Source organism: Nyctereutes procyonoides, unplaced genomic scaffold (assembly GCF_905146905.1).
Source record: "Nyctereutes procyonoides isolate TBG_1078 unplaced genomic scaffold, NYPRO_anot_genome, whole genome shotgun sequence".
In the NCBI taxonomy this organism is placed as follows: domain Eukaryota; kingdom Metazoa; phylum Chordata; class Mammalia; order Carnivora; family Canidae; genus Nyctereutes; species Nyctereutes procyonoides.
The window spans coordinates 11876871-11890388 of NW_026575140.1; the positions used below are offsets into that span (position 1 = coordinate 11876871).

General features: G+C 35.1%; 1 protein-coding gene across 1 annotated transcript in view; it reads left to right on the forward strand.

The window, feature by feature from the left end:
• Window positions 1–11178: 11178 nt before the first annotated feature.
• The window catches only part of HYDIN (HYDIN axonemal central pair apparatus protein), a 362906-nt gene continuing 360566 nt past the window's right edge, over window positions 11179–13518 (forward strand). Inside the window, exon 1 of the mRNA XM_055304626.1 lies at window positions 11179–11197. The gene's annotated coding sequence lies outside the window, so the exon portion shown is untranslated. The remainder of the gene's footprint in view (window positions 11198–13518) is intronic.

The window sequence follows — 13518 nt, forward strand, 5'->3', positions numbered from 1 at the left end:
GGAAATCAGTTAATTCCTTACATTCTCACATTTTTAGAAATGAAAATATTGATTATAAGCTCAACCAAAATCTTATTTTCCATGTTTAAATACTTTTCCATATTTAAATTGATTTGAAAAGGAAAGAACAACATTGATATTTAGTATATTTTTGCTTTCTAAGATAAAAGAAATAGGACATTTTTAGTTTCAATATTTTAAATTATTTTAAATATTGATTATCATTTTTTGTAAAAGTATATACTTACAAAGTTTTTAAAGCATGGAGATTTTTTTTGCTAATTTTTATGTTCTAAAAAATAACATTTATCAATTAAACTGGTACCATTAGGCCTTATTTAAATGTCCTTTGTTACCCGTTTAACCTGAAAACTTACTATACATAGATGGTACAGATATGCAAGGCCTGAATAAAAATTTTGTTTACCATAATTACTATTGAAAACAGAGACACTCAATTATTTGATAATTGGCCTCCCCACCTTTTTTTTTTTTTTTTTAAGACAAAAGTCATTTTAGGCTGATCTTAAGAGCAGAACTAACCATTGAACAAAAATTTCAGTATTCCCTAATGATTTGTATATGGATAGTAAACATTTTTTAGAGCTGGCCTAATGGCCAAGTATCAAGTAAACTAAAAGCATGCAACCTATAGTAACTATAGTAGGTAGGTATGTTTTAGGGCATGTAATTAAAGCAATAATCCTCAAAATTTATAATGAGTTCTTGCTTATTATTTTGTTTTTTATGAATGACAATATTTAGAAGTTACCTGTCAGTCATGAGCATAGGTTAGCATTTAATTTTACTCAAGTGAAAATTTTATTTAAAAGTCTAATCTGTTTGTGATCACATATAGGTTGCATACTCATTTACAGGTTGTACCCAGAGTAGTGTTTTCTCTTCTTGAGATCTTAACTCCTTCCCTTTCCAGAGTATCCCTCCACCAGACCGACTAGGTGGAATTCTGTGTTTATGTGTGCCAAGTGCAGCAGCATCAGTGTAGCCTGTTAATTGGATATTTAATATTATTTATTATTTAAAATTGCAGCCACATTGTTGACTCGTGGGTTAAATTTGTCATGATATAATTAAGGAAAACATTTGTAGATACATTCTGCTGAAAAGTTACTTTTATTAAAATGATTCTATAGACCTTTGTGGATAAACATTTTATTTGTATGTGTATCTGCATCTTTTTGCTATTTAAGCTTGTCCTTCAACACCAAATTATTTTGCTTGGGCAAGACAGATGTGCTTTTACTGTCTCAACTTTTGAGAATTTCTGTTGTTTTCAGTGAATTTCAGGATTGAAAAATTAGTCTGCATACTAGACTGGTTGAGAAAATTCAAAAGAAGCACAAACATATTCTAGTATTTATTTTTATTGGAGTAAACATCATTCCTGTAATTGATAACCCCAGTAATATTAATCTCTTCCTGGAGCTGTTGGATTTACTGCTTGAATCATTTAATCTGAGCATTACCTTAAATTAAGCAATATTACATTGTTCTTTTTTTCTCCATCCTTTCATTTTCTTTACAGAATTATAAATTCAGGGTGCTATGGTATATACTTATTTTATATTGCATATTGTTAATATAGGTGTCTTCAGAATACTATTTGATTTTTTTATTATGGAAAACTTACAAGCACACAACATTAAAATCATGTTAACAACCCCTCATGTATCCTTGGCCAGGTTCTATAATTATCAACATTTTGCTTAACTTGCTTTATCTTCCTACACCCTTTTTTTTTTTTTTTTTGAGGATTTTAAAACAAATTCGTGAAATCTGTCTTAACAGAAAAGGACTTTATCACAGCTGGCAAAATTACTATCCCTCAATACTTAGTCCATGTTCAAATTTTCCTGGTTGTCTCAAAAGTGCCTTTTTATAGTTGGATCAAGTAAGGATCCAAATAAGGTAGACACATTGTATTTGCTTAGTATGCCTCTGAAGTCTATTAAAAGTTCCGCACCCCATTCTACAGCCCTAACATTTTTTTTCTGTGCCATGCTAACTGTCCTGTACTTCTCCACATGCTGGATTTGGCTGATTATTTTATCTTTTGCTTTGTATCTTCATGCCACATTTTTCCTATAAATTGGTGGTTAGATCTAGAGGATTGATTACCTTTGGCAAGAAAACTTTTTAAGTGATATTATGTACTTTCTTTTTTGTCAGATCATGAAGCACAAAATGACTAGTTGCCCCCTCTCATTGACATTAAGGTTAATCAGATTCAAATGTCAACCTTATTTATTTAAATATTTATTCATTTTAGAGAGAGCATGAGAGAGCACAAGCAGGGATGGGGGAGAGAGGGAGAAGCAGACTCCTCGCTGAGCAGGGACTCCAAGGTGGAGCTCCAGCCCAGGACCCTGGGATCATGACCTGAGCAGACCCTTCACACTGACTAAGCCACGCAGGCACCCCAACCTTATTTATAGGCTATTAATTTTTCTATTGATCTTCATTTAATAGTTTTAGCATTTAATGGATATTGATACTTAGCTTTATTAGAGTTTGCAAATTAGTGATTAACCACATTGCTTCAGTATTAACTGGACTTTATAATATGTACTTGAAGTCATCCACTATTTTTTTAAAATAGTTTGTTCAGTAAAAACATGGGAAAAGTGCTTCATTTATTAAAACACTTTATCAGCTTTCAGAAAAATAAGGTGATGTTTTAGCAACCCTCAAGGATGATTAATGAAATTTTTGTGTATGTGTGTTTTAAACTATCTTTAGGAGCTCATGGATGGTTATGTATTTTAATCACAAATACTGTTCTCTGTTGATGCTCATATTATTTTATTTTGACTTGGGTGGGTGAATGAAGGGCTCCTTCAAGTTGATACCTATGTAATTTTTTATATAATTCAATCTTTGATACCTTCTATACTTTCTGACACAAATATGCCCATTTCATCTTGTATATATCTGCCCAGACCCGACATCCTTGGTATGTCCTTAATCCTGACCTTAATGGGAATGTCTATGATGTAGTCGTTCTCAAGCTCTTTGGTCTCAAAGCTCCTTTACTCTCTTAAAAATTATTGAAGAATCCAAAGAGCTTTTGTTCATTGGAATTAAATCTATTGAGATGTTCCATGTCAGAAGTTGAAACTCATAACAATTTGAAATTTTATTATTGAGAAATGACACTGATAAAAAACTATTGTGGCAACAAATATATCTTACAAATATAACTTTGAAAACAAAAGTTAGAAGCATGGCAGTGTTTACATTTTTGCAGATTTTTTTTGTCTTTATAATAGAAGACAGATTCTCCTGTTTTATATTCAATCTGTTAGCAATACTTTTTTTGGTTGAAGTTCTTAAGAAAATCTGGACTCAAATAGTAGTTGGAAAAGGAAGGAGTGTTTTAATAACTTTTTAAGGTATTTGTGGATGTTCTCTGATGCTACTCCAAAACTTGACAGGTGATAGTTTCTTAAAAGTTTATTGCAAAGAAGAATCGTAAACTATATTAATGAACTTTTTGTACTCTTAAAATCCATTGGTCTGTCTTGCACTTTGAAGGGATTGCTTACTCACATGTAGTTTTGTAACCCCACAAATTTGTCATTTGAAAAATGAGTTAATTGAATTATGCAAATATTGCAAATGTTTGATGTATTTGATATATATATATGGTTCAAAAAATCATATTTTTATACATCTCTGCTGATCTCATCAGAAAATCTAAGTATGGAGAAGCTGTCAAATTCAAAGTGGTTGACAAAAATTTTCTAGTATTTTTTTTGATATATATATATTTTTAATTTTTATTTATTTATGATAGTCACAGAGAGAGAGAGAGAGAGAGAGAGAGAGAGGCAGAGACACAGGCAGAGGGAGAAGCAGGCTCCATGCACCGGGAGCCCGACGTGGGACTCGATCCCGGGTCTCCAGGATCGTGCCCTGGGCCAAAGGCAGGCGCCAAACCGCTGCGCCACCCAGGGATCCCTTTTCTAGTATTTTAATTTTTGTTTGAATGCTTGAATTTTCTCTTAGTGACAAATATTGTCAATTGCTTCCCTTGAAATGAGAGCTCTTATTGAGGAAATACCTGTCGAATACCCAAGTCTATAACTATAAACTGTAACTATCAACTATATAATAACCATAGTTTGTCTCTCAGTTGTTCTTCCAAGTAAATGTAATGCTCCATGAAAAATATACTACTTCAGTTTGTAACTGAATTGCACAGATGCTTTTCCTGGTGACAACAACCTTCCCACTGTGGTATGCAACAGAAGTGCTTTATACATACTTCCCATTTCTTCACCTAGAATATTAAAGGCATGTACTCACTTAATACATTTAATTATTTTTACTATTTCATAGAGTTGTGCAAAGGAGAAATAAATAACGTCTTGGTTTGGAACCACAGATGATAGTTTAAGAACTGGTGTCCTAGTATATTCCCATTATATCAGCTGCTGATTTTTAAAAGTTTATTATTTTTACTTATATCAATGAGATATTCCTATTTTTGAGGCTTTTAAAAAACATTAATAAATGTTCAGTTTTTCCACTGCTTAAAATCTGCGAAGATGAGTATATTTTTATCTTTAGTTCTACTAAAGTGATTCATTAATGGATTCCCAAATACTGAACCCCTCTTACATTTCTGCAGTAAACACTGCTTGATCATGATGGATTTTGGGATTCTGTTTGCTAATACTTTATTTACAATCTTTGCATTGATATTAAGAAATGAGATTAGTTTATAGTTGTATTTTATTGAGCAATGTTTGGTTTTGGAATCGATGTTAAATTTGCATTATAAAAATAATTTGGACATTTTTTCTTTCAATGCTCTGAGTTTAAGTAGCATTTACATCATCTGATCTTTACAGGTTTGGTAGACTTATTTGTGAAACTGGCTGAGCCTAGTGTCTTTTTGGCAGAGGAGCTCTTTTATGACTTTCTATGTTTCTTTTTACATAATTCACTTGTTTAGAATGTTGTTTATTTCATCTAGGTTTTCTTTAAAATCTTTTTTATTTCATGAAGTTGTACAAAGTAGTCTCAGGATTAAAAAAAATCCTGTTTTGACCTTGTTTCTTTTGTGTGCTTGTGTTTTCTCATCTTTTAAAAATCAGGTTAACAGTTTCTGTTTTGTTGTTTCATTTTTAAAGAATCAGCTATTTTGGTTTACTTACTGTTTTTTTCCAATTCATCGATTTCTGCAGTATTTTTAAAAATTGAGGAATGATTGATATATAACATGATACTAGTTTCAGGTGGATAACCTAATGATTCAATATACATATGTATTGTGAAATGATTACCATAATAAATTTAATTAACATTCATCACTGTACATAGTTATAATACTTTTCTTATGATGAGAAAGATCTTTCTTAACAACTTTTATATATACTTTTGAATATAACACAGTATTATTAACTATATATATAAAATCCCTGCCACTGGCAAACACCAATCTGTTCTCTGTATTCATGAGCTCATTTAAAAAGTTTTAAAAAATATTTTGTGTATAAATGAGATCATACGGTATTTATCTTTTTCCGTCTGACTTACCTCACTTAGCATAAAGCCTTGATAAGGTCCATCATGTTGTTGCAAATGTCAGGATGTCCCTTTTTTTAAGTGAATAATATTTCATTTTCTTTATTCATCCATCAGTGGACACTTAAGGCTATTTCCATGTTTTGGCTATTGTGAATAATGAGGCAGTGAACGTGGGAGTGCAGATATCTTTTTGAGTTAATATTTTCATTTCTTTCAGATAAAAACTCAAGTGGCTGGATCATACGGTATTTTATTTTTAATGTTTTGAGGAACTTCCATACTGTTTCATTGGAGTAAAACATAGAGGCTGCACCAATTTACATCCCCACAAACAGTATATGAGGGTTCCTTTCCACATCTTTGCCAACACTTATTTCTTGTCTTTTTGATAATAGCCATTCTAACAGGTTTGAGGTAATGCCTCATTGTGGTTTTGAGTTGCATTTCCCCAATGATAAAAGATGTTGAGCATCTTTTCATTTATCTGTTTGATATCTGTACATCTTCTTTGGAAAATGTCTATTCAGATTCTCTGCCTATTTTTTAATTGGGTTGTTGTTTTGCTATTGAGTTGTAGGAGTTCTAATATATTTTGGATATTAACTCTTTATCAAATATATCATTTGCGAATATTTTCTCCCAATCCATGAACATGGGATATCTTCCCACTTATTTGTGTCTTCTTTAATTCTTTCATCAGTGTCTTATAGTTTTCATTGTATAGGTCTTTTACTTCTTTGGTTAAATTTATTACTAGGTTGGTTTTTTAATTTTTTTGGAGATAGTTGAAAATGGGGTTGTTTTCTTAATTTTTCTTGTGATAGTTTATTAATGTATAGAAATAATAGATTTTTGTATATTGATTTGGTATCCTGCAACTGAAATACATTTTTTATTAGTTATAACAGTTTTTTTTGGCAGAGTCTTAATGTTTTCTGTATATAACATGTCATCTGCATATAGTGACAATTTTACTCCTTTCTTTCCAATTTGGATGACTTAAAAAAAAAAACATTTTATTTGAGAGAGCATGAGCAGGGGAGAGGAAGAAGTGGACTCCCCACTGAGCAGGGTGCCTGACTGATCCAGGACCCTATTATCATGACCAGAACTGAAGGCAGGGGCTTAACTGACTGAGCCACCCAGGCACCCCATGGATGACTTTTTTAAATTAAAAAAAAATTTTTTTTATGGAGGACTTTTATTTCTTTTTCTTGAGGTACTCTGGGTAGGACTTCTAATACTATATTGCATAAAAGTGGTGAGAGTGGGCATCCTTGTTTTATTCCTGATCTTAGAGAAAAGATTTCAGTTTTTCACCATTGAGTATGGTGTTAGCTGTGGGACTGTTATTTATGGCCATTATTATGTTGAGGTATGTTTTCTCTCTACCCAATCTATTGAGAGTTTTCATCATAAATTGGTGTTGAATTTTGTCAAATACTTTTTCTATATCTGTTGAGATGATCATATGATTTTTTACCCTTCATCTTGTTTATGTAGTGTAAAACATTGATTTGCAGATGTAGAACCATCCTTGCAGCTCTGGAATAAATCCCATTCGATCATAGTATGTGATTTTTTTTCACATATTGTTGAATTTGGTATGCTAATATTTTATTGGGGATTTTGCATCTATGATCATGACAGATATTGGCCTGTAGTTTTCTTTCTTTCTATTTTTTTTAAGATTTTATTTATTTATTCATGAGAGACACACACACACAGAGACAGAGGCAGAGACACAGGCAGAGGGAGAAGCAGGCTCCATGCAGGTAGCCCGATGTGGGACCTGATCCAGGGACTCCAGGATCATATCCTATGCCAAAGGCAGGTGCTAAACTGCTGAGCCACCCAGGGATTCCCCTGGCCTGTAGTTTTCTTGTGTCATCCTTGTCTGGTTTTGGTATCAGGATAATGCTGACCTTGTAAAATTAGTTTGGAAATGTTCCTTCCTCTTCTGTTTTTTGGAAGAGTTTGACAAGGCTTGGTATCAGTTCTTCTTTAAATATTTGTAGAATTTGCCAGTGAAGATGTCTGGCCCTGGACTTTTGTTTGTTTGGTGGTTTTTATTACGGATTCAGTCTTCTTATGAGTAATCTGTCCAGATTTCCTTTTTTTCTGATTACCTCTTGGTTAGTTGTATGTTTCTGGGATTTATTCATTTCTTCTAGGTTGTCCCATTTGTTGGTATGTTCATCATAGTCTCTTATGATCCTGTATATTTCTGTGGTAGCAGCTGTAATGTCTCCTCTTCCATTTCTGATTTTATTTTCACCCTCTTTCTTTTTTTCTTGGTGAGTATAACTCAAGTTTTGTCAATTTATTTTTTAAGAATAACAACGCTTAGTTTCATTGATCTTGTCGTCCTTTTAGTCTACTTCATTTATTTCCACTCTGATCTTTGTTTTTTCTTTCTTTTACTAACTTTGGGCTTCGTCTTTTTTTTTGTTTGTTTGTTTTTTGTTTTTGTTTTTTTTTTGTTCCTTGAGGCTTAAGATTAGGTTGTTTATTTGAGATTTTTCTTGTTTCTTGAGGTAGGCATTTACTGTATGAATTTCCCTCTTAGAACTGCTTTTGCTGTATTCTACAAGTTTTTGGTACATTGTATTTCCATTTTCCTTTGTTTCAGGGTATCTTTTGATTTCTTCTTTGACCCATTGGTTGCCAGTAGCATGTTGTTTAATTGATTTCTAGTTTCATACTACTGTGGTTGGCAAGAGATACTTGATCTGACTTCAGTCTTCTTAAATTTATTAAGACTTATTTTGTGGCTTTACATATGATCTGTCCTGGAGAAAGTTCCATGTTTGCTGGAGAAGAATGTGTATTTTGTTACTTATGCTTGGAATGATCTGTATATATCTCTTAAGTCCATGTGATTTAGTGGGTTGTTTAAGGCCAATGTTTCCTTATTGATTTTCTGTGTGGTTTATCTATCCATTGATGAAAATAAAGTATTAAAGTCCCCTGCTGCTATTATATTGCTGTCTCTCTCTCCCTTTATGTCTGTTAATATTTGCTTTATATAATTAGGCACTCCTATGTTGGGGCCCCCCTGTGGCAGTGTAGACTAGTGACTGTAGTCAGGTCCATCTCTGAGACTACAGGCAATTCTGTGGGCCTTAACTGTCTACACGTACCTGGGTAACTGCAGTAGTTGGCCCTGGGTATGTGCAAATCCATGGGGAGCAGCTCTGGGGCTTAGGCTGGCATCTTGCAACAGCACATAGCTGTTGAGGCTGAGGCTGGCAGTGTAGACTCTGGGCTTTGGTGGGGAGGGAGCATGGAGTGACTCAGGTAGCTGGTATCTGTGAACATGAAAGCCTGGAGGGTGAAAATCTCATTGGCAGAATCTGCAGGAGGTCTGCAGAGGCTGTGCTAGCTGTTGGATTCCTCAGCAGCAAACAATCTGCTGGGGTCTGTAATGAGATTCTCAGTGATGAAGGCCAGGGATGGGGTCTTAGCATCTGTAAGGGCTGTTGAGGTACTTAGCCCTGAAGATTTTTGTGGTCCTCTTCAGAGCAGGCCACTAGGAACCAGTTGCTCACACTGTGCAGCCGATACTGGTAGCCCCTGCCCTTGTTCCCTGTTCCTAGCCATTTCAAGATGTTTCAGGTTTCTGGTTTCTGGGTAGGGTGAAACTGAAGTGGGTTCTTCGTGCAGTGCTCCAAAAGGCTGGGGGAGCTTATTGCTCACCCCACTATCCTTTTACCAGTAAGGGGACCTCTCTTGGGCCGGGGAGTCCCCTCTGGGGACAGAATAGTGCCAGCCTGGGGAATGGGATGATGCAGGCAAAATATAACTTCTTCCTACTCTTTTTGTGTGGTTGTTCTCAGGTCTTTTGCTCTATTGTGATGCTGAAGAAGCTGCTTCTTCTTCTTCTTCTTCTTCTTCTTCTTCTTCTTTCTTCTTTTCTTTCTTTCTTTCTTTCTCTCTTCTTCTTCTTCTTCTTCTTCTTCTTCTTCTTCTTTCTTCTTTCTTCTTCTTTTTCTCCTCCTCCTTCTCCTCCTCCTCCTTCTCGTCCTCCTCCTTCTCGTCCTCCTCCTTCTCCTACTCCTTCTTCTCCTCCTCCTTCTCCTCCTTCCTCCTTTCTCCTCCTTCCTCCTTTCTCTTTCCTTCTTCTTCTTCTTCTTCTTCTTCTTCTTCTTCTTCTTCTTCTTCTTCTTCTTCTTCTTCTTCTTTCTTCTTCTTCTTCTTTCTTCTTCTTCCTCTTCCTCCTCCTCCTTTCTTCTTCTTCCTCTTCCTCCTCCTCCTTTCTTCTTCTTCTTCTTCTTCTTCTTCTTCTTCTTCTTCTTCTTTCTTCTTTCTTCTTTCTTCTTTCTTCTTCTTCAAGATTTATTTGTTTATATGAGGGGAGAGGGGCAGAGGGAGATGAGGAGAGAGAAAGAATCACCAGCAGATTCCCTGGCAAGCAGGGAGCCTGACACAGGGCTCGATCATGACCTGAGCCAAAATCAAGAGTTGAATGCTTAACCAACTGTGGCACACAGACACTCCTCTTGCTGAAGCTTAAGTGGACTTCTCTCTCCCAGAGAGAGAGGCAGAGACACAGGCAGAGGGAGAAGCAGGCTCCATGCACCGGGAGCCCGATGTGGAATTCAATCCCGGGTCTCCAGGATCGCGCCCTGGGCCAAAGGCAGGCGCCAAACCGCTGCGCCACCCAGGGATCCCTTTTTTTTTTTTTTGGCTATTAAAATTCTTATGTTTATTTCTCTTTAATAATTTCTCCTCCTTTGGCTGCCTTCAAGATTTTCTCTTTGTTTTGTGTTTTCAGAAGTTGAATATATTTGTCTCTGGCTTGAATATTTATCTTGGTTGGTGGTTTGATCTGTAGTGTGATAAATGCCATTACTTTTGAAAATTCTTAGCCATTATCCCTTCAAATATTTATTCTACTCAATTCCCTGTCTTTTTTTTCTTTCTGGAATTCTAATTGCATATCTGTTAAATCATTTGATATTGTCCTGTATCTCCTGGATGCTATATTTTCTTTTTATTTTTTACTCTTTTCTCTCTTTCAGTTTGGGTGTTTTCAAGTTCTCTAATTCTTCCCTTAGTTCTGTTAAGTCTACTGATGAACCTGTCAGTGATGATCTGCATCTCTAACATTGTGTTTTTTATTTCCAGCATCTTCATTTGATTTTTTTCTTAGTTATCATCTCTCTGCTGAAATTGCTCATATGACAATGAGTGTTGTTTAGTTTTTCCATTTGACATATTTTCATAGTTATTAAAAACTTTTTTAAAAGATTTTATTTTTTAAGTAATCTCTACACCCAATGTGGAGCTTGAACTTACAACCTGAGATCAAAAGGAGCACACTCCACTGACTAAGCCAGCCAGGCGCCCCTGTAGTTATTTTAAATTAAATGTTAATAGCTCCAGCATCTGTGTTATATATGGGTTTGGTTCTGTTGATTGTTTTGTCTCTTGGCATTACAAAGTTATTTCCTCTGATTTTTTTTTTTTATACCACATCACCAGTGATTTTTTTTTTTTGTTTTTGTTTTTATAGGGGAGTTAGAGAAGAAGAATTTGGACTGGGCTCCATGGCCTTCCTGCAGCAGCTGCACTTCCTCACCCTTAAGCCTGTACTCTGAGAGATGCTTTCTCAAGGGCTCTTGCCATCATTTTTTTTGTGAGTATCTATTGGCATCTGTAGAGGAAGAAGCCTGCAAGTGGTATTAACTCCCCTTATATCTGTAGCTTTTAGGGCTCCATGTTGTGCTTTCAACCAATACTTAGCTTCCACTATTTTGTTAACAATTCCACTGAATATTTCTTCCCAGTGTTCATCTGCTCCAAGTAAACAAGTGCTTGCATTCAGTGTCTCCCTGTAGGCATTTGTCTCAACCCAGATTTAGGACTACTTGGCATTTCCTCAACTTCAACTCTGATAGTTCCAGAAAAGTTATTCACTTGTGGTTTGTTCAACTTTTTTTTTTCTTTTAATTGTCAGGGTGGGAGGGACATTCTTTCTAGCTCTTTTCCTGCTCTCTATACCTGAGTAGAAACCAGAAACTGGATCTTCCCTTTTATTCCTGATATCACTACTGGTAGGGTGACTATTTGTCCTGGCTTATACCAGTATAATTATTAATAGCATCCCCCTTTCACTCAAGAGTTTTTCTGTTTGAATGATAAATGATCATCCTGTCCTCAAAAATATTACATAAATAAGGTTTCACCAGGAGCATTTGTTAAGTCTGGATGGATTTGTTTATCCTGGATAAAACTAAAATATTGATTATTTTGGTGATATTCAAAAGGACTTAAGCAGAAATTAATTAATGAAAGACACATCAACCAAATCCAATGTGTAAACTTTGCGTCTTGTTTCACTCCAAAAGGAGTTTCGTTAGGCAATCAGGGATATTAGAACATGGGCTAGATATTAGAAGTGTTAAAGACTTATTGTGACTTTGTTAAGTATTATAATGATATTATAGGTATGTTTTCAAAAAATCTTATTTTTCAGAGAAAAATTCTGATGGCATTTCAGGGTGAAATGGCATGACAGTGGGAATTTCTTTTAAAACTCAAAAACAGAGACGCCTGGGTGGCTCAGCGGTTAAGCATCCACCTTCAGTCCAGGATGTGATCCTGGGGTCCCAGGATTGAGTCCTGCATCAGGCTCCCTATATGGAGCCCGCTTCTCTCTCTGTCTATGTCTCTGCCTCTCTCTCTCATAAATAAATAAATGAAATCTTAGAAAAATACTCAAAAACAAAAAAGGTGAAGAGATATGTAATAGATAAAAACAAGAATTACAAAATGGTAATTACTGGTTAGGTGATATGTATATGGGGGTGCATTATTTTATTATCTCATCTTTTCTTATTTTTACCAATTTCCATAATAAGAACTTTAAAAAGAGACAAGGATATTATCAGGAACCTAATTTTTTGTTTTGTTTTGTTTTTTTAAATTATCCTACAGTTTAAACTGGTAAAGGTGAATTTCTTCTTGTGGCCAGTCAGAAGCCAGGTAGGCATGCCTCAAAGTTCTTTTGAAAACTTTCTGTGCTTCTGTAACTATTTAGCAAAACAGATAATAGGTGCTATGCTACATATAGGGAGAACAAAAAAGAGGTGAAATACCATGGTCTCCATGCAGTTCAGTCTTGCAGGTTCCTGGACCAGGAGGAGGGTGGGAACTTTGCAGATGTCTTTTTAATGCTGACTGCATTTAGTTTCTACTTTGTGAAGACTTACATTAGTAGGGATTCAGTCTTTTTTTTTTTTTTTGGTGTAAATGTCTGTTAGATGTGCAAACTTACATTAGAAGGGGAGAGGTAACACGGCTATAAACTCCATGAGGGCAAGGAGTTCACTGCTTTTAGAAGTGAGTGGCAAACTGAGTACCATTACTGGCACATAAAAGGCATTAAATAAATATTGGATGAAGAAATGAATGAATAAAAATCACATCCGCTTCTCACTACATAAAAGGAACCCAATAAATATTGTATTTGTTGAATTGAATTGTGAGTGACATGATTAAAAAGAGAATTTTAGAGTTTATATCCATTAAGTGCTGGACCTCTTCAGAGTCTTTGAAAGATGCTTAGATGAGCAGAATCAGCCAGTGTGGTATCTGTGCACAGGCAAGGGAAGCCAATGAAGTGTAATTTCATTTAAAACTAAAAGAACAATATACAGTTACATATATGTCACCTTGCTGTCAAATATATTCACGGAAATGATTAGGAGAGGACGGTGATTCTCCCCTCTGAAAGTCCTTATGCTATATAGCTCTGTGAGGAAATTGAGAGACTTTGTAATATTCTGTCCACTAAAAATTGAAATGACAGGTATCCTTAAAGATAGAGGTGTAATTAATCATGGTCTTCTTGTTTTGATGAGCATGCAAGAGTGACAAGTTAATAATAAATCTCTAGCTCATCCAAGGAAGGTGGCTAAGGAGGTGCTATGGTTTAATTTACATCTTTGGAAGCAC